The sequence below is a fragment of the Aedes albopictus genome, chromosome 2 (genome assembly GCF_035046485.1).
Source record: "Aedes albopictus strain Foshan chromosome 2, AalbF5, whole genome shotgun sequence".
Taxonomy (NCBI): Eukaryota; Metazoa; Arthropoda; class Insecta; order Diptera; family Culicidae; genus Aedes; species Aedes albopictus.
The window spans coordinates 472,865,068-472,885,377 of NC_085137.1; the positions used below are offsets into that span (position 1 = coordinate 472,865,068).

Genomic DNA, 20,310 nt, shown 5'->3' on the forward strand with positions numbered 1-20,310 from the left:
TATGGTCCTATCTGACAAAATGACCCGATAATTGACAGTTATTGTTTGTTTGATAGTTAGCAATAAAAAAATTGGTTTATTGGAAAAGATGAGGATAAATTGTTAAAATATAAAATGTATCTATTGTGAAATTCATTTCATTTGTCATTTTATTCATTTCAACGATGTTGTAGATGGAAGTGTTGCCACACATGTCATTTTTATTGTAAACATCTAATTTACACGAAAGCTTTCGTAAATAGATAACACCGAATAAAAATAAACGATTTCTGTTTTCATACATAACGAGCACATTTGTCAACACTGCATGAGTATGAGCATAAATGGCAACACAATTCATAATTGCTACTCCATGGTTAATCGCAGCGAAAGATTGTCGCTTTAGTTTGTGTGTTTGCTTATCAGCGACGACAGCAGCCACTTCGCCATTCGCCATTCATTTATTTGCTTGCGATCAAAACTGCGACGAAAGGCAATGAATATCCATGTCAAGCAACTTGCGCATGGCTTTCCACTGGTGATGGGGTTGCGTGCTTGATCACGACAATCCATTTGCTGCATCTTTCTTGATTCGATTCAGCAAAAAGGAGTGAATATGAATGGAGTGAGGCGAATATACCGATCCTTAATATGATACTATACACTACCCGTCAAAAGTACGAACTCACAAAAAGTATTGCAACAATATTGCATCACCCTGACTCACCTCGATACCTCCAAAACCTGAGGACTTACAAAGATGCTGTCTTCAGCAAAGTTATTCAGAAGCCCAAAAGCAAAAACTTTTCTGAAGGCGGCATTTTTGTAGGTGTTTTGGTTTTAGAGATATCGAGGTGAGTCAGGGTAATGCAATATTGTTGCAATACTTTTTGTGAGTCCGTACTTTTGACGGGTAGTGTACATTGTCGATCTGGGAGTCACCTATAATTGATCGAACAATCGATTTGATTTATCGGAATTAACCTTCGCGTACAACCGATCTCTTTTACATGCAAAAAAAGCCTAAGAAAAGTAGGCTCTAGGGAGCAAACGCCATTAATCCATTTCTCCCAGAAATTTTTGTTCATTCTTCGCCACGAAGAACAAATAAAAACTCATACCATATGCAATCACATCGATAGGCAACACAATACTCAACACTGTTCTTCACTTCTCTGCCCGGGACAATAAAGGACATGATCTATTATTCTGCAATCCAGTAAGAGTAAACGCAATACTAAGCATCCCCGCACCTATTGTTTGCGTTTCCGCTAAATACTAGCATACTTGGCAACACTGCCGTAAAAATCAATCAAGATATTTTCACAGGGATTTTTATAAGGAGTTGGACCTTCGAATATAAAATAAAAATACTGAAGTCTGAGCTACCAGTTGCGCGACGATGCGTAGTATCTAATATTATCTAATTCCAAAGGATATCATGATGATCATCATCATCATCATTATATTCCATATTTTCAGGTTCAGCTTCTGAAATTAGCTGTGGGTCATTGAATGTAGTTATATCGAAATGACATTTTCAGCACTGTTGCTTATAAATACACTCATCAAATGTTTTCCTGAATATATTTTACGTCGATGTTGCCAAATGTACTAAACCTAAATAAAAAAATACTTTTGGCTTGTTAATTAGATTTCATACTAATGTTCTAGTAAAATTAAGATTTCTACAATAAATATTACATATTTGGCAGCACTTCTGTTCAGATAATGTTAAAATATATGAAATTTGTTTAAAATTGATGATCTCAATGGATACATTTTTTTAGTTCAACAGGTTATGCTAGTCCATTACGATAGACTCATAATTGATGAACTGGCAACACTGTAACATTTTTTTTATTCCTTTTTATACTTGATATTTTTCAAATCAACACAACTCGTCTTTATATGGCATCGAACTTTTTTTTTGCGAAATTTATAAACTGCACCTGATTTTATATGATACTTTACAGTATGCGGCAGGAAAAAATGCGAAAGTGTTTTTCAACTTCAAACCTCGTTTTCGTCCATTTGACGTTAACCAATCTATGTTTCAACGTTCCATGATCTCTAATAGGCTAGTTTTCTGAAAAGTTAATTAAAATTTTTTCCCATTTTGGTCTCTAACCTGTACAGGGCGGTGCCTGAAGCTGAAGACTATTACAAATTTCAAACCGCAGAAAAGTACACCGGTCGCTAAATTTCGTATCTGATAAAACAAAATGTTCAATTTTCTCTACAGTATCATCAAATATATGTACTTATTTCATCTAATATGTGAAACTACATGGCTCTGGATCAGTGTGGTCTGGTTGTTCATCAAATTTAAGCTAATTTTGTTACTGTTATAGTCATTTTGTTTAATGACCATTGGGCGCGCAGTTTATTGATACCCGCTTATTAAGCTTACATTATCACATGTTAAACATCAAATATGTTCATTTTTATTTTTCAATGCTAGAATATGGAAATTGATTGATACACTGTCATGAAAAAAAAGTTCATATATATCCCATATTTAGCGTGTAATAGTGCCTTGAACTTTTCGCATTTTTTCCTGCCGCACCCTGTATATGAAAAAAATGAATATTTTTTCTTAAAAACGCTATATCTCAGGAACGACGCAAATTACCTTGGGGAGTTAAGCTTTTTCGATAGAAAAACGTCTGATAAACACGATGGGATCAAAATTTTCAAAATCAAAATATACGTATTTTGAGAAAAATCGATTTTTAGTTTTAAAACTGAAAAATATGATATCTGGCAACACTGTATCAAAAAAATAATATTTTTTCTGGATTCCCTGAACGATTTCCTTTAAAAATGCCGAAGGTCGAAAATGTGTAGGTGCAATCGTTTCAATGATAAAAATAAAAGAAAGAGAGGATAATTTTCTTATCGGCCAAAACGAGGGGTGCTGCCACGGGCCGAGGGGTGATCCGATCGGCACCAAAATTTGGATTTTTTCTTTTTCCATCTAAAAAAATGTTTCAACCAAATTTGGTTCAAATCCGTGATGGTCGGTTGCAAGTTTTCACATTTTCTCGGTCACTTCATATGGAATGACCCAAATAGAAGTTGCCTCAAGCTTTCCCTTCAGGAGTTCTTTTTTTAACTTTAAGAATTTCATCTGGAAATTTTCATTCAAGACTTTCTTCAGGAAATCCTGCAACTTATTCAGGAGTTCCTCCAGGAATTCCTTAAGGACTTTCTCAAGGAATACTTACAGAAATTCTGGTGGATATTTCTTCAGGATTTTCTGCGAAAATTTTGAAGAATATATCCGAGAATTCGTTTAAGAGTTCCTTCAGCATTCTCTTTCGGGCCTTTCTTCAGTATTTTCTCGAAGTTTTTTGCCAAGAATTCTTTTAGGAGCTTCTCCAGAATTTTTCAATTTTTTTCCCAGAAGCTCCTTTGGAAATTTCCTTCAGGAGTTCCTTTAGTATGTTCTGCATAAATTTCTCCAGGAAATCCTTTAGAAGGCTCATGAGAATTTTTCTGAAGTTTCTCTGAAAATCATTTCAGAAGGTCACCTAGAAATTCAAGATTTTACCAGGAAATTCCTTCTTAAGTTTAATCGTGAATTTATTCAAGTGTTTCTCCGGATCATGGTATTCTATCCAATATCTATTCAAAAACTATTTTGAATTCATACAAAATTCTTACAATCATTTCCCTAGGAATACTTCAATTGAAAGTCGTAGACGAATTCTTGAATGAACTCCTGGAGGCACACTTGACGGAACTACTACAGTTATTCCCGGTGAAACACTCTAGAGGCCTTGATTGAAATGTTAGAAAATTCCAATGAAACTCCTCGAGAAATTTACGATGAAACTCCTACAGGCATTATGGAGGAATTTCCAGTGGAGCTTCTAGAGTGATTCCCGGTGGAACACCTAGAGGAATTTCCAGTGGAACACCCTCAACGTTTTGGGTGATCTGCTAGAGGAATTTCTTGGTCGTATTTTGGAGGAATTGAACCACCTAGGTCGTGGTCCCAAATGATAATCTGGGAATCCTATTCGAATTCTAGCAGGAACCCCTGGTAAACCCGAATAAAAATCTAGAGTAATTACCGATGGAGCTCTAGGAGGAATTACTGGTGGAATACCAAAAGAAATTCTTGGTGAAACATCTTAAAGGTACCGGTTAATCTTCTAGAGCAATTATCCATGGAACATCTAGGGAAATTCCCGATGGAATTCATAGAGAAATCCTGAAGGAATTCCCAGTGGAATTCCCTGAGTGATTCACGGTGGATCTCCTAGAAGAGTTCCCGCTGGAATCCGGATGACCCGAATGATCATATACAGTCATTCTCGGAGGAGCTTTTGGAGAAGTTCCTGGTGGTACCCATAGAGGAATTCCCAACAGGATCAGAATTTCTTAAGATATTTAACCCTGCTGCAACGTGCCCGCTACTGAGAACACGTCCTATAAATAAGTGTATTCTTGTAGTACACAATGTGATGGGGTGATCGAAGACGCGACTGTTCCCGGGTTAGTTTAAAATTTGAACACTTTCTAAATGAATTTTGTCTCCTTATGTTTGACTTGTGCAATTTTTTTGAAAATTCATATTTTTTACCGTAACGTGTAATTTAGATTACTTTGTTTTTTTTCATCAATTTTGGACCACCCTGATGCACAACATGCTGAAGTCGGAATAGTGAATCCCACACGTCGAAGAAAGAAGCAAAATATCTCCACTGAAACTGACTGAGAAAGAGTGCAACGGCGAATGAACCATAATGAAGCAAAAAGGAAAACAACGTGAAAAACTCGGGTTACAGTGTGGAAATCCTAATGAACTACATAGCCCTTCTGGTGTGTTGCTGCTATCCGTGGTGGAACGTGATTCTTCTGTTAGTGCGTTACAGTCGTGAATACACTTGCTCTTGGAGACTTACCTACCTACTACCTACACACAGGAGACGCATCAACGTGCTCCATTAGGTCCCATACATAGCTGCTGATGGCGATGATTGAAAGAAAGTGGCGCTCTACGGTAACTGCGGGTGTGTTACTGTGTTGTGTATCGTTCGGAGCTCAGTGGGTGGTGGGTTGGATGGTTGGTAGCGGTGAACGCGAGTTGTTATTGATGTTGATCATATCGCATCGAGTTTTTTTTTCGATTTTGCTTTTCTTGTTGTTTTTTTCGGATGATAGTGAGTGACGGTTTATACGTGGGCCGATGACAACTACAGGCTTAAGATGCTTGTTTACAAGTTGATTAATGTCCCATGACGAATGGAAAAGATGATATTTAGATTTATTGGTTTACAAACTAATTTGTCGAATATTAAAAAAAAGTGTGGACTTTGATTTATTATGTATTTGCTGTATTATTTGAGATTTGAGTCATCAGATAACGTCTTAAAAATAGTTACATTCCTTCTTCTTGGCTTTACGTCCCCACTGGGACAAAGCCAGCTTGTTCTATGAGCACTTCCACTGTTATTAACTGAGAACTACCTCTGCCAATGACTATTTTGCATGTGTATCTATTGTGGTAGGCACGAAGATATTCTATGCCCAAGGAAGTCAAAAAATATCTTTTACGAAAAGTTCCTGGGTAGACCGGGAATCTAACCCGTCACATTCAGCATGATCATGCTGAATACTCGCTATAGCTAAGGTACACCGGGGCAAGTTGAAACGCGAAGTTTTGAAGTAGATTTCAATACAGTTTCAAAATTCATCCTGCACTAAAAACTTGCTTGAATCAAAAACTATGTGTTATGGCAATCAAATTGTTTATCATTATTAGGAAACATCATGTTAACCCGCTGTTTTATCTTGCCCCACCCGTTTCAACTTGCCCCAGTGTACCTTAATCAATTAAGATATGTCAGAAAATATACTTTTATTTACACATAAAAGTATATCATCAAAATATAGATTATGTAGTTTTCGAAACCTTATGAATAATTTTGAAGTACGCAGTTTAAATACAATAGAATATTGTTCTAACTAAATTCTAATGAATTCTCGGTTCCTTCTATATGATATTTTCTGAATATCGGAGTACGTTGCCATGGAAATGCTCAATGAACAAAAAATCCAAATCTTTTTCAATCTGGCTTATTTTTGGACTGAAGACTTATTGCATATGGATTGAGAATTTGATGTGGCAAGAAAAGGTAAAAAACATCGTTCTATTAAGACGATTTTGATTTTGCATTTTGGACGATTTTGTATGATTCTCTTGCAATACGTTGAGAAGCTTTTTATTAGGATTCCTCAAAGAATTGCTTAAGAGATTCCTCCAAAGATTCGTTCTGATATTCACCTTCACCAACATGCTTAACGTAACCGTGTAGAGTTTTCGATTTCAATGAAATTTCTTCTGGATTTCATGCTATAACTCGTCTAGGTAATTTCTGTTTTTTTTTTAGAAAACCTTTTAGCATGTTGGCAATTGGACGTTTCTTTTGAGGTTTTTGCAGAAGTTCCTCTTGAAATTTCAGAGATAATCCTGAATATTCACTAGGAGTTCCTCATGGAATGCTAAAGGAATTCCTTTAGGGTTTCATGAGAATTTTCTCCATGGCTATAACATTTCTTCTTTCTTTTCTTTGTTCTGGGGTTCCTGCAAGAGATTCTTCTGATCAGGAGCTATTTTTGGTATACGTGTACGAGTTTCTTCTGAAACTCATCTATGACTCGTTCTTGGATTCCTCCCTCAGCTTCTGCCAGATTCCCTACATAATTTTCTCAGAATTTGCTACTGGAATTACTATAACGGTTTCTAATGGCAATTCTTAGTTTCTTTCGGAAATCTTGGAATTCTTGGAATAATCCTTAGAAGTAGTTTCCGTGAGAATTCCCAGCAAAAATTTCTTTATGAACCCGCAGATTACATGCGTGAAACAATGAAACTGCGCCGTTCCTGGAGGAATCCTCAGAAGCAATTCCCTTATAAGTTCCCAGATGGATTTTTTTTTGTAGAAATCTCCAGAATGAATCTTTGGGCAAAATTTATGCAAGAATCCCCACAAGAAGTTTCTGGAGCAATCCCTTGAAAAAGGTCCTGGAGAAATCCCCATACAGAATTCTTGAATGAATCCTCAGAAGTACTTTTTGGTGAGATCTTCAGATGGAATTTCTGGAGTAATCCCTACAAGTAGTAGCTGGATGAATCTCCAGAAGTGATTTCGCCAAAAGCAATTCGTGGAGTTACACCCAGATTGAATTTCTGGTCAGAAGGGGGCCGTTCATAAACCACGTGGACCAAATTTTGGTTTCTGTCTCCTTGAAGAGTTTTGTCCATACCCAAATTTGACAATGTGAGCTTAAATTTTCAGATGTAATTCAAAAACTGTACTACTTTAATTATTTATGGATCACAGTTTCGAAATCAACACTTGATTATACATAAACAATGTGGTCGTTAATGGCAGTTTGAAACTTTCGATTTATTTATTTCAGCAATGAAACTGAAGATTTAAAAAAATCGACAGGTGTACGCAATTTTGCAGAGCGTTTTTGGGATATTAAAAATATTTCACAGATTATTGCGTTTTTTTCATGACACTTTGTCCGAGGATTTTTCCGAGTATTCAAGAATTATGTGAAAAATGCCTTCTGATTTCTGCAAGGATTCGAACAAAAATTTTACTAGAAATTTTCCAGAACTTCCTCTGAAATTTTTGCAGGAATTCTACCAGAAATTTTGGCAAGATTTTTCCTTAAATTCCTCCATTGATTTCACTAAAGATTTCATCAGAAATTACTTTTATCTTGTACCAACTTTCCGAAAGCTCTAAGCAGAATATCCTCTTCGAATGAGTGTAATCAGTGTTGTACCTTTCAATTCCGCCCTCTAATGATTAATGCTTATCCTTTGACAGATACGCTTTTTTTACTATCACTTGTAACATTATCCACTAAGTGGACTGATACTGAGGAAGAATACAAGAAATTTCTCCTAATATTTTTTCGGAAATTTATCCGATAATTATTCCAGAAACCCGTCGCCAGATTTCCTTAAAATTTTTTTTTGCTGATTCCGTTAGAAAACTTCTCTATTAATAACTCCGAAACATGTTCCGAAAATTTCTCCGAGAGCTCTTCCACGGAATCTTTAATATATTTTTTTTTCAAAAATTCCTCCTAAACTCTGCTCAGAGTTTTTCCAAGCATTTCTTAACAAATTCTTGTGATCATTTATCTAGAAGATCGTGCTAAGATTTATCTGAAAATTTCTTCGAGGATTGCACCAGGAGTTCTTCCGAAGGCTCTAAAGGATTTTTTCAGAATATTCGCCCGAGAATTCTAACAATTGCTAAGAGAATTTTACTTGGAAATTTTTCTTCAATTCTTTTGAAGGTTTCTCTAGGAATTTATCCGAGGATTCCTCGAAAACTTCCAATTTGTTTTTTCGAATTTTACTTAAGATAGGCTTTTAGATGATTCATTCAGTAATTTCCTTCGTAACTCCCAATATGAAAAAAAAAATGCAAAATTTGCTTCTTTTTTCAGGGATTACCTCAGAAATACGATTGCTAAAGGAATTTTTGCTGTAGATTACTTGCTTGAGTTGTTTCAGGATTTGCTGTCGGATTCTTCTATCTCAAAAAAATCCTCCAGGGATTTTTCCGGAAATTCCTCTGGAAATTCATCCGGGAATTTCTACAAGAATCCCTTCAGATATTCCCCCTTTCATGAAGTACTCTTTCTTCAGGAATTCCTTCAAAGATTCTTCTAGAAATTCATGCTGGGAATTCATCTGAATTTCATGAAGAATTTTTTTAAGCCATTTCTGCTAGGATACTTTCAATAATTGCTCTGGATATTTCCCCAGAACTTTCTCCAGGAATCCCTTCATGGATTCATACTGCAGACAACCTGTGCCATCCTTTGGAGATTTTTAGAATTTCTCTAAACAGAGTTTACATACTCATACACTCATCTCAGAGCATAATCCCATAGAAATGTCCTGGAGGTATTTCAAAATGATACAATCTCTTATTTATTTATGGAGAAATTCACATCAACAAACATAAGCAGGTACTGTTTTGACGCTAAGGCCTGGCTTAGTAGTGCAATCCAGAAAGTTTTAAGGCAACTCCTTAAAGGCAACTCCTTAAGGGCATGTCGAGGAAATATCCGCCATTCCTCTGTTGCTATCAAGATGGTAATCTCAGATTCTACTTCATATTATGGAACAAACTTATCATCACGTATGCTCACTTGCAGTGATTTTCAGCCTCTTCTGTGCGATAGAAATCGAGATTACCATCTTTAAAATTGCAAGGCAAATTTTTAGAATGAGAGGGTAGATAGTAAAATTAATACGGCGTGCTGTATCACCAAAAAGACATTCCAAGAAGAATCATTGGAGAAATTTATGGAAAAATCCCTACAGAAATTCCAGAAGGGAATCTTCGAGCCATTCTCGGGGGCATCTCTGAAGGAATCCCTTGAAAAATTTATGGAACAGGCCCTGACGAAAATTTCAAAGGAACTGCCACATAACATCCCTGAAAAAAATCCTTATTGATTATCTTTTTGTTATCTTTGTTATCGAGGAAGCCTCTCCTGAGGAAAACTATGAACAAAAAAAAAAAAAAATAAAATAAAATAAGCCGGGGATGTATTCCTGAAGGAATCGCAGGTCGAATTTCTAATGGAACTCCTTGCGGGAACAGCTGGGGGTATTCTTGAAGGAATTCATAGATGTAGGGCATTCCTAAACAAATTGGTGGATGAACTAGTAAACGTTTTCGTGAAGAAAGCTCTGAAAAAATTCCTAGATGAATTCTTGGAGGATTTCCTGGCTTCTGAATGCATCCCTGTAAAATTACCGATAAAAAATCATGACATATCGCTGAAGGAAACCACTAGAAATTCTTGACGTAATCTAAAAACAATTTGCTAACACGAATGTTGTTGTTTTTCGGATAACCAACCGAAATGGTTGTTAGACATACGTAATGCCTGAAGTTCATAGGCACAATATGTGTTGAAAAATGGACAAATAAAGTGGAAAAAATGCGAAAAAATCCACGTAGTTCTGGTGGGATTTGAACCCACGTCTCCCCAAGTTCGCTAGACAGGGCGCGTTAACCAACTCCGCCACAGAACAAGGCACGCTCAGAGAGTGTTGGAAGTGGACATCTAAGGACCGAAGGAGATGGTGAATTGCGAGGAAAGAACGTGGGGTGAGGTGGGCTTTGGGTTAAGGTTGACTTTCTACTTCACATAATTGTTACTTGTTCTGAGGCGGAGTTGGTTAACGCGCCCTGTCTAGCGAACTTGGGGAGACGTGGGTTCAAATCCCACAAGAACTACGTGGATTTTTTTTCGCAATTTTTCCACTCAATTTGTCCATTTTTCAACACATATTGTGCCTATGAACTTCAGGCATTACGTATAACAATTTGCTGGTATTTCTGAAGGCATTCTTGGAGAAATTCTTGGGAGCATTCCTGAAAAAGATGATGAAAGGATTTCAAAACATTTCTGAAGTAATCACAGAGAAATCTTCCAGAGATTTCTCCAGAGATTCCTCCAGGAATACCTATTCCTGGAGGAATCTCTGGAGAAATCTCTGGAAGAATCTCGGGAGAAATCCCTGGAGGAATCCCTGGAGAAATCCATGAAGGAACTCCTGGAGAAATCCCTGGAGGAACCCCTGGAGAAATCCCTGGAGGAATCCCTGGAGGAATCCCTGGAAGAATCCCTGGAGGAATTCCTTGATGAATCCCTGGAGGAATTTGTGGAGGAATTCCTGGAGGAATTCCTGGAGGAATTACTGGAGGAATTCCTGGAGGAATCCCTGAAGGAATTCCTGGAGGCATCCCTGGAGGAATCCCTGGAGGAATCCCTGGAGGAATCTCTGGAGGAATCCCTGAAGGAATCCCTAGAGGAATCCATGGAGGAATTCCTGGAGGAATCCGTGGAGGAATTCCTGGAGGAATCCGTGGAGGAGTTCCTGGAGGAATCCGTGGAGGAATTGGGTTGTTTAGTGAATAAAATATTGCTATTTTCTATGACCCAATCGAAAGTGCTCATTTTTCTGAGTATAACGTGATTTTATTGGATTCCGATACCTTTGTTTTGATGGTTAAATTAACAAAGCAGTTTTCATTTTTGTGGATAGAATGACAGTTCAATCGATAGATTGAGGATAGAATGATAGTTCGATCCGAACAAAAAAAATCCCCATTTAAACTTTAAATACATTTTAAAAATAGTTTTTGGACTCCGAAAATTATGAGATTTTGAATTTCGACTAATTGTTGGGCGGAGAATCCGATTATGAAATAATCCGGATACCCCTAAAGAACTTAATTCCTGGAGGAATCCGTGGAATTCCTGGAGGAATCCGTGGAGGAATTCCTGGAGGAACCCGTGGAGGAATTCCTGGAGGAATCCGTGGAGTAATTCCTGGAGGAATCCCTGGACGAACTCCTGGGGAAATCTCTGGTGGAATTTCTGGAGGATTTCTTCCAGGAATCCCTGGAAAAACTCATAAAGGAATCTCTGGAAGAGTCCCCGGGGGAATTCCTGGAGGTATCCCTGAAGGAATTCCTGGATAAATCCCTGGAAGAATTCCTGGAGGAACTTTTGGAGAAATCTCTGAATGAATTTCTGGACGAATTTATCCAGGAATCCCTGCAAAAACTCCTGGAAGAATCTCTGGAGGAATTTCTGGAAGAATTTTTCCAAGAATCCCTTGAAAAACTCCTGGAGGAATCTCTGGAGGAATCCCCTGAGGAATTCCTGAAGGAATTTCTTTATTTTATTAACGTGTACATATTTTAACTTATGCTAATTCTACACTACACTCCTGGAGGAACTCCTGGAGGTATCTCTGAAGGAATTCCTGGAGGAATTATTGGATAAATCCGTGGAGGAATCCTTGGAGGGATTCCTGGAGGAATCCCTGCAGGAAGTCCTAAAGGAATTCTTGGTCGAACACCTGGAGAAATCCCTTGAGGAATTTTTGGAGGATTTCTTGTAAGAATTCCTGGAGGAATCCCTGGAGGAATCCTTGGAGAAATCCCTGGAGGAATTTTTGGACGACTTCCTGGAAGAATTCTTGGAGGAATCCCCAGAGAAATTCCTGAAGGAATTCCTGGAGGAATCCCTGGAGGAATTCCTGAAGGAATTCCCGGAGCCCGGAGGAATCCCAGAAGAAGTATCTGAAGGAAACACATGAAAAATTCGTGGAGGAATCATTGGAGGGTTTCTTGGAATTCTCCCTGGAGCTGTTCCTGAAAGAATCCCAGAAGGAGTTCCTGAGGGAATCCCTGGACAAATTCCTGAGAGAACCCCTGGAGGAATCCCTGAAACAATCATTCACAGAATATCTAAGGATATTCCAGTATAGATTTGTAAATGAATTCTGAATGAATGAAGGAATATTTGGTAAACAATTCTGAAGGAATCCATATCTGCAGTAATTTCTTGACGAATTATTGAAGAAATAATAAACTAAACTTGAAGGAATGATCAACTCCTGTAGAAAATTTTGAGTGAATTTCTGAATTAATGTTAGAATAATTTCTGATAGGATATTTAAAAGAATTCCTGAGAGAAAGATCCTGTGGGAATACTTCAAATAATTTTAAATGGATTTATTGGTGGAACAATACATGGAGCAATTCCCAAAGAATTCTCTGAGGGAATTACCTGGAGAAATATCTAAAAGAATTTCTGGTGAATTTTGAAGGTCTTCCTGGAGACATTATTAAAGACAGCCAAGGTTTTTGGCTTTTAGCATGCCGTTCGTTTGAGTTGAACAATATTTTTTTTTATTTAGAGCTACCGCACGCTAGCAAGCAGCATATGGTTTTCTACAAAGACCTGCTCTTTCCCTATTGGAACCGGTTCCGACATATCCAGATAATTGTTCCATTGATTTGCTAGTCCTTGGCATATTGTTATCCAATACATACATAAAAATTAGACTGAAAAATAAGTGAGTAGGTATTTGAGGGATAACGCATCTATTAAAAAATTCTGCTTTGGAAAATTACCGTAATTAGATTATGGATAAAAGTATATTAGAAAAAACTTCCTCTGTTCCACAATCAACGATTCAGATAATTTTCACACTTAATTTATTCATGCAATCGATAATAATTAATTCATTGTACTTTGTTGAGTTCAACAACATACTTTAATGTTGCCCTCAACTTTTGGATTTACAGCGAAACAACATCGCCATAGAAAACTCGTAAATCCCACCACACTGACTGCTACCAACCCATAATCCAGTCGACCACTCATACTCACCCAAGACACGTGCTCCGTACCATCTGTCCGGCGCTCACGCTCCTCCGAATTTGTTGAACAGCTCCACGAAAACAAGGACTCAACTAGAACAGGTCCTAAAATGTGTTCAATGTCCCTGAAAACAATAAAGCACCCGTGAGTTTCCCGTCCACATGCGCCCAGTTGATCTCCGAGAGTGTGGAAAACAGCACACTCTCTCACCGTTGCTACCCATCGCAACACATCGCATATCTCACCCACCACTCGCTCGCTCGTTCGTTGGGTGGTGAGCCCTCTTATACCTATACTACACACATCATGTTTTTCCTCCATACACAGCGAACACGGATCTCGGTCAGGAGTCGAACCAGAGTGACAGCTCCGTCGTGTTAGCCCAGTTTTCCCAGTTACAAGTGAAATCGTCGAGTGCAGTTTCCCGTTCTTATTTCGCGTTGTTTTGGTAGTGTATTCCTAGGACAGAGTGTTGAACCTTGCAGTTGCTGTAGTGTGCTTAGAGTTTATCTTGTTAGTTGAACCGTTAGTGGACGTCGTCGTGGACAGATTTCCACGGGAAAAAAGTTCGAAAATTGATACCAGTTAGTGGGGTGCCCATAGAAGCACCTGGTTCCTTTTTCTCTGTGTGTGCGCCTGGAAAAAACAGCGAAGAAAATTCCTCCTCCCTCCAGTCACTCCAGTGCTACCACCACCCGTCGTCGTCACGTCGTGTTGCTTTCAGTGCCGCCGCTCACTTCTTGCCGTGTACCGTCTCACGGCTAGGAAAATTCATCGAGGGAAAACCACGTGCACCAGTGTTTGTGTGTAACTGAAGTGGATCGGTGTTAGTGGTGCCGCCGAAGTGCTATCCAGCAGCAAGTGCGTGTGAGCCGTTGTATTTACACTGAGGTGAAATATTTCAAGCCCCAACCAACGTGAGTGAGTGTCCCGTCGTCGACAACACCACCAACAACAACGACGACGACGACGTCAACATTATCCTTGGACTTCACGCGAAAAGTGACGGTGGCGGCGGCGACGGCGGCAACAGTGAAGAATTAGCAGAAGGAGTTTGGTTGTTTTGGAGAAGATTCTTCACGGTGCTCGAACCACGAAAGCGTAGGCATTTTGCCATTAGTCTGATCGTCTTTTCGGGTGAGTATTATATCGCACACAGTCATTACTAATCAGCAGAAATTTCAGATTGATGTGCTGGAATTACAATGGGTCGTCTTATGTGTGTAGAGAGTTAATTTCGTCGTTCTGATGGTGGTTGTGCAAGGGTATCTGGGAAAATGGGAAAGGTAATGGCACAAAGGAGCGCCTATCATAAATCATCGAAGCCGGCTCACATGGGATCCGTTTACCTACCCACATATTTCAACTTTTTCCATCAGCTTATAAGAGATTACTGTTTGCTATGAATATGTTTCTTGGATATGATGTGATAAACTGGTACATCAAAACCACTCGGAAAAGTGCGTTGAACACCTAGGGAAGGGAAGATCAAGGTTCTCTGTATAAAGACAATATAAATGGTTGTGGTATACAACCTTGTCTTACTAGTGGTGAAAAAAACATGATGCAGTTGATATATAGAGACAAATTTGCTGCAACTGGAACCTTCATTTAGGTAAAATCTATTTAGGTACCCTCATATGGGTAACGTTGCCTAAATGGAATTTGATTATATTCAGTATTCAGCTGGAATACTGAAGATTGGGGATAATGTTGGTTTACGACAAAGAAGTATCAAGTGGAGTTAAGGGGAGTTCAGGACGTGTTCAGGGGTAAGAGATAAGAGGGCAGGGACTATTTAAGTTTCTCAAAAGCCTGAAACGTTTATGAAACGCTTTAAACGCCTCTAAACCGTCTAGCACTGATTGCAAGAGAGTTCGTGGGGCACTATCAGGCTGGATTCATGAGTGAACGCGCTACAACGGACCAGATGTTTGCCATCCGCCAGGTGTTGCGGAAATGCGGCGAATACAACGTGCCCACATATCACTTGTTCATCGATTTCAAATCGGCGTATGATACAATAGATCAAGATCAGCTATGGCAGATTATGCCCGAATACGAATTCCCGGATAAACTGGTTTGATTGATCAAGGCGACTATTGATCGAGTGAAGTGCGTAGTTCGAGTATCAAGGACACTCTTGAGTCCCTTCGAATCTCGCAGAGGGTTACGGCAAGGTAGTTGTCCTTCGTGCTCGATTTTCAACATTGCTTTAGAAGGTGTAATAAGGAGAGCGGGGATAAACACGAGTGGAACGATTTTGACGAAGTCCGTTGTGCTGCTTGGTTTCGCTGATGATATTGATATTATAGCTCGAAAATTTGAGACGATGGCGGAAACGTACATCTGACATGATTGCAATGGGCTCCATCTGAGACCTACTGAAAGTTCTCTGAAAATTTCTTAAGAAAAAAAATATGAATCACCAGGTTGTTCTTGTGATTTTGAACAACTTTCTCGAAGACGACACTTTTCTGTCAGGTTTTTAATCCCGAAATAAAAAAGTTTTAAGGACAAGGTAGTTGAAGTACAAAGATGGCCGCCACAATGGCAACCTTTAACTAAATTCGAATTTTCTCGGCCGCTAATCTGGAGACCCAACAAACAAATAAGTCTGAAAATGCTACTTGTTGCTTGCTCACTCGCAATAAACATCAAGTAGCATTTTCAGACTAATTTGTTTGACATGCCTTCGGATTTGTGCTCGCGAAAATGAGAGGAAAAATGTGTTGTACAATGATACATATTGCCCTTTACTGGCATTTTACCAGTTTTGCTGGTATGTCTGAAACGTACTGGAAAATTTTGTAATTAGAAGGCACGAAATGTTACTGATTGACAAATCGAGAGATAAAATTTGAAAAAAAAAATCGCGCTCTGGTGGGATTCGAACCCACGACTCCGTATTCGCTAGACCGGCGCTTTAACCAACTATAAGCTATTGTTTTGAAAGTGGACGCTGGTAATGTTGCTGGTAACCTTCACCTTATCTGGCTGCAAAACGGTGAGTCGATAAGGAGAGCGTCCAATATAGCTCTGGTCCTCACAAGTTCCTACCTCATGCTTCCACGGGTCAAACGATGACAAAGACCGCCAGCTAAGAGTTGTGTGCTTAGCTGGTAGTGCAGCCTGGGCACTGTTGTCCTTCTGACTTCAGCTAGATTGAGGAGGTACGACCCGAGTGTCTGTTCACCAAGGAGGTGCGGCTCAAACAGCGTCTGTTCTGGCATCCAGCGGCTGAGTAAGAAACGCTGCACCACGCCCAGCTAGATCCAAGGTGGTAGCCCCATCAGCGTGGTCGTCCCAGTGTTGGTTGGGACGTTAAACAGAACTGGCACGATGGCCCTCCGGCGAGACAGGAGTGTTGGCGTAGGCCCAATAAGCCACCCGTAAAAATCCCCATTGTGAATAACATAGGAGGAAATACGACTCGATACAATCGGCATAGACCCACGCGACGGAATAAGGACTACGATTGGAAACTTGGAACATGGAATTGCAAGTCACTAGGTTTCGCAGGATGTGACAGGATAATCTACGACGAACTACATCCCCGCAACTTCGACATCGTGCCGTTGCAGGAACTTTGTTGGACTGGACAGAAAGTGTGGAAAAGCGGGCATCGAGCGGCTACCTTCTACCAAAGCTGTGGCACCACTAATGAACTGGGAACAGGATTTATAGTGTTGGGCAAGATGCGACAACGTGTGATCGGGTGGCAGCCGATCAACGCAAGGATGTGCATGTTAAGAGTTAAGGGCCGTTTCTTCAACTACAGCATCATCAACGTCCATTGCCCACACGAAGGGAGACCTGATGACGAGAAAGAAGCGTTCTACGCGCAGTTAGAGCATACATACGATGGTTGCTCGCCGCGTGACGTGAAAATCGTTGTCGGCGACATGAACGCGCAGGTAGGAAGGGAGGAAATGTACAGACCGGTAATCGGGCGAAACAGCCTGCACGCCGTATCGAATGATAACGGCCAGCGATGCGTAAACTTTGCAGCCTCCCGTGGTATGGTAGTCCGAAGCACCTTCTTCCCCCGCAAAGATATCCACAAGGCCACCTGGAGATCACCCGACCATCAAACAGAAAACCAAATCGACCACGTTCTAATCGACGGTAAATTCTTCTCGGATATAACCAACGTCCGCACATACCGCAGTGCGAATATAGATTCGGATCACTACTTAGTCGCTGTATGCATGCGCTCAAAACTTTCGACAGTTATCACCACGCGTCGAAGTCGAACGCCGCGGCTCAACATCGAGCAACTTCGTAACGTAGAAGTGGCTCAAGACTACGCGCAGCAGTTAGCAGTGGCCCTACCAACGGAAGAGCAGCTTGGCGCAGCTACACTTAAAGATGGCTGGAGGGACATCCGATCCGCCATAGGTAGTACCTCGGCTACAGCACTAGGCTTCGCGACTCCGAATCACAGAAACGACTGGTACGATGGCGAATGTGAACAGTTGAAAAACGAGAAGAATGCAGCATGGGCGAGAATGCTGCAACACCGTACGAGAGCGAATGAGGCACGTTACAAACAGGCGCGGAACAGGCAGAACTCAGTCTTCCGGATGAAGAAGCGCCAGCAGGAAGAACGAGATCGCGAAGCGATGGAAGAGCTGTACCGCGCTAAGGACACACAAAAGTTCTACGAGAAGCTGAACCGCTCGCGCAGAGGCTTTGTGCCACAAGCCGACATTAGCCGAGATAATCACGGGAATATTCTCACGAGCGAGCGTGAGGTGGTCGAGAGGTGGCGGCAGCATTACGACGAGCACCTCAATGGCGACGTTGCAAGTACCGAAGGTGGCGTGGTAACAGATCTAGGAGTATGTGCACAGGACGAGAGACTTCCGGCCCCTGACCTTCAAGAGATTGAGGAGGAGGTTGGCCGGTTGAAAAACAACAAAGCCGCTGGAGCAGATCAACTACCAAGCGAGCTTCTAAAATACGGTGGAGAAGCACTGGTGAGAGCACTACACTGGGTCATTACCAAGATTTGGGAGGAGGAAGTATTACCGGAGGAATGGATGGAAGGTATCGTGTGTCCCATCTACAAAAAGGGCGCAAGTTGGATTGCGGAAACTACCGCGCGATCACACTACTGAGCGCTGCCTACAAGATACTCTCCCAAATTTTATGCCGCCGTCTATCACCGATTGCAAGAGAGTTCGTGGGGCAATATCAGGCTGGATTCATGGGTGAACGCGCTACAACGGACCAGATGTTCGCCATCCGCCAGGTGTTGCAGAAATGCCGCGAATACAACGTGCCCACACATCACTTGTTCATCGATTTCAAATCGGCGTATGATACAATCGATCTAGAACAGCTGTGGCAGATTATGCACGAATACGGATTTCCGGATAAACTGATACGGTTGATCAAGGCGACGATGGATCGAGTGATGTGCGTAGTTCGAGTATCAGGGACACTCTCGAGTCCCTTCGAATCTCGCAGAGGGTTACGGCAAGGTGATGGTCTTTCGTGCTTGCTGTTCAACATTGCTTTGGAGGGTGTAATAAGAAGAGCGGGGATAAACACGAGTGGGTCGATTTTCACGAAGTCCGTTCAGCTGCTTGGTTTCGCCGATGATATTGATATTATAGCTCGTAAATTTGAGACGATGGCGGAAACCTACATCCGACTAAAGAGTGAAGCCAGGCGAATCGGATTAGTCATTAAGGCTTTTTACGGCATCATCAACATTGGCAGCCATGTTGGATATGTGGCATGAAATTTCAAAGTGATAATTCTCTGCCACCAAAGCTTATATTCTCTGAAAAAGTATCATCCTATTTACTCACTCGCAGTGAATGCAATAATACTTTTTCTGCAGCGTTCCTGCAGAATTGACAGTTTTTTATCACTTCAAAAACGCGAGGCAAACAATCATTGAAAAGCAAAAAGTCAATGATTCGTGTGAAAGCTTAGTGACGCATCATGACACCTTAATGTGTCGAAGACAAAGTACATGATGGCAAAGGGCTCCAGGGAGGAATCACCGCGCCCGCCACCCCGAATTCATATCGACGGTGATGAAATCGAGGCGGTTGAAGAATTCGTGTACTTGGGCTCACTGGTGACCGACGACAACGACACCAGCAGAGCAATTCAGAGGCGTATTGTGGCAGGAAATCGTGCCTACTTTGGACTCCGCAGAACTCTACGATCGAATAAAGTTCGCCGTAACACGAAGTTAACCATCTACAAAACGTTGCTTAGACCGGTCGTAGGGAATTTAAATTCGTAGGGAATTTAAATTCATCGGAAAATATGCGGGAGTTTTAATGACCACCGGGAAATTTCAGCGTTTGTAGAGATGAGGTCATCTCCGGAGATTGAAAATGTTGTGATAGCGACCAAATTTCTCATATTATTTGAAACTAATTCGACAAAATGAAACAATCGACTTGAAGGCAAACCCCCTTTTTGACAGTTTCATTTCCATTTGTTCCTGTTTGCTTCTTTGTTGGCAACACTAATAGTGATGAGCAAACCTCGTACATTTTTTAACTCGTTCTTTCCGTTAGCGTTCTTATGCGCATAGTGAACAGTTGGTTGCTAATGAAAAGCTGGCTAGCGCTGCACCTATTCAATCAAACACATCGAAGTGAGATGAGCAGTTGCTGTTATAAGAACGTGCTTCTTCTTAATGGCCTTAAAGTCCCCATTGGGACTTGGCCTGCCTCGCTTCAACTTAGTGTTCTTTTAGCACTTCCACAGTTATTAATTGAAGGGCTTCTTTTGCCTGCCATTGCATGAATTTGTATATTGTGAGGCAAGTACAAAGATACACTATGCCCAGGGAGTCGAGAAAATTTTCCCGACCGGAACGGGAATCGAACCCGCCGTCTCCGGATTGGCGATCCATAGCCTTAACCACTAGCAGAGAAGAGAAGAGCATCTCAGAACAAACCAAACATACGAAAAGTGATAAATCTTAGGCGTGAAAAATCGACTTGATTTATTTTGTTTCTGCCCATTTCGTTTCCATCGTGTATAAACGTCAAAACAACTGCATTACCCAAAGTGTATTGATTATTACAGGTATAATCAAAATTAATGAAC

General features: G+C 40.6%; 1 protein-coding gene across 19 annotated transcripts in view; it reads left to right on the forward strand.

Moving 5' to 3' along the window:
• LOC109414816 (calmodulin-binding transcription activator 1) overlaps positions 1-20,310 on the forward strand; it is a 634,609-nt gene that overhangs the window by 4,142 nt on the left and 610,157 nt on the right. For 11 of the 19 annotated variants that reach the window (XM_062854066.1, XM_029870776.2, XM_029870775.2 and 8 more), the window contains one exon: positions 13,552-14,361. The exons of 1 other annotated variant lie outside the window; for it this stretch is intronic. The gene's annotated coding sequence lies outside the window, so the exon portion shown is untranslated. 7 more of the 19 variants (XM_062854068.1, XM_029870778.2, XM_062854077.1 and 4 more) reach the window with 4 other exon arrangements.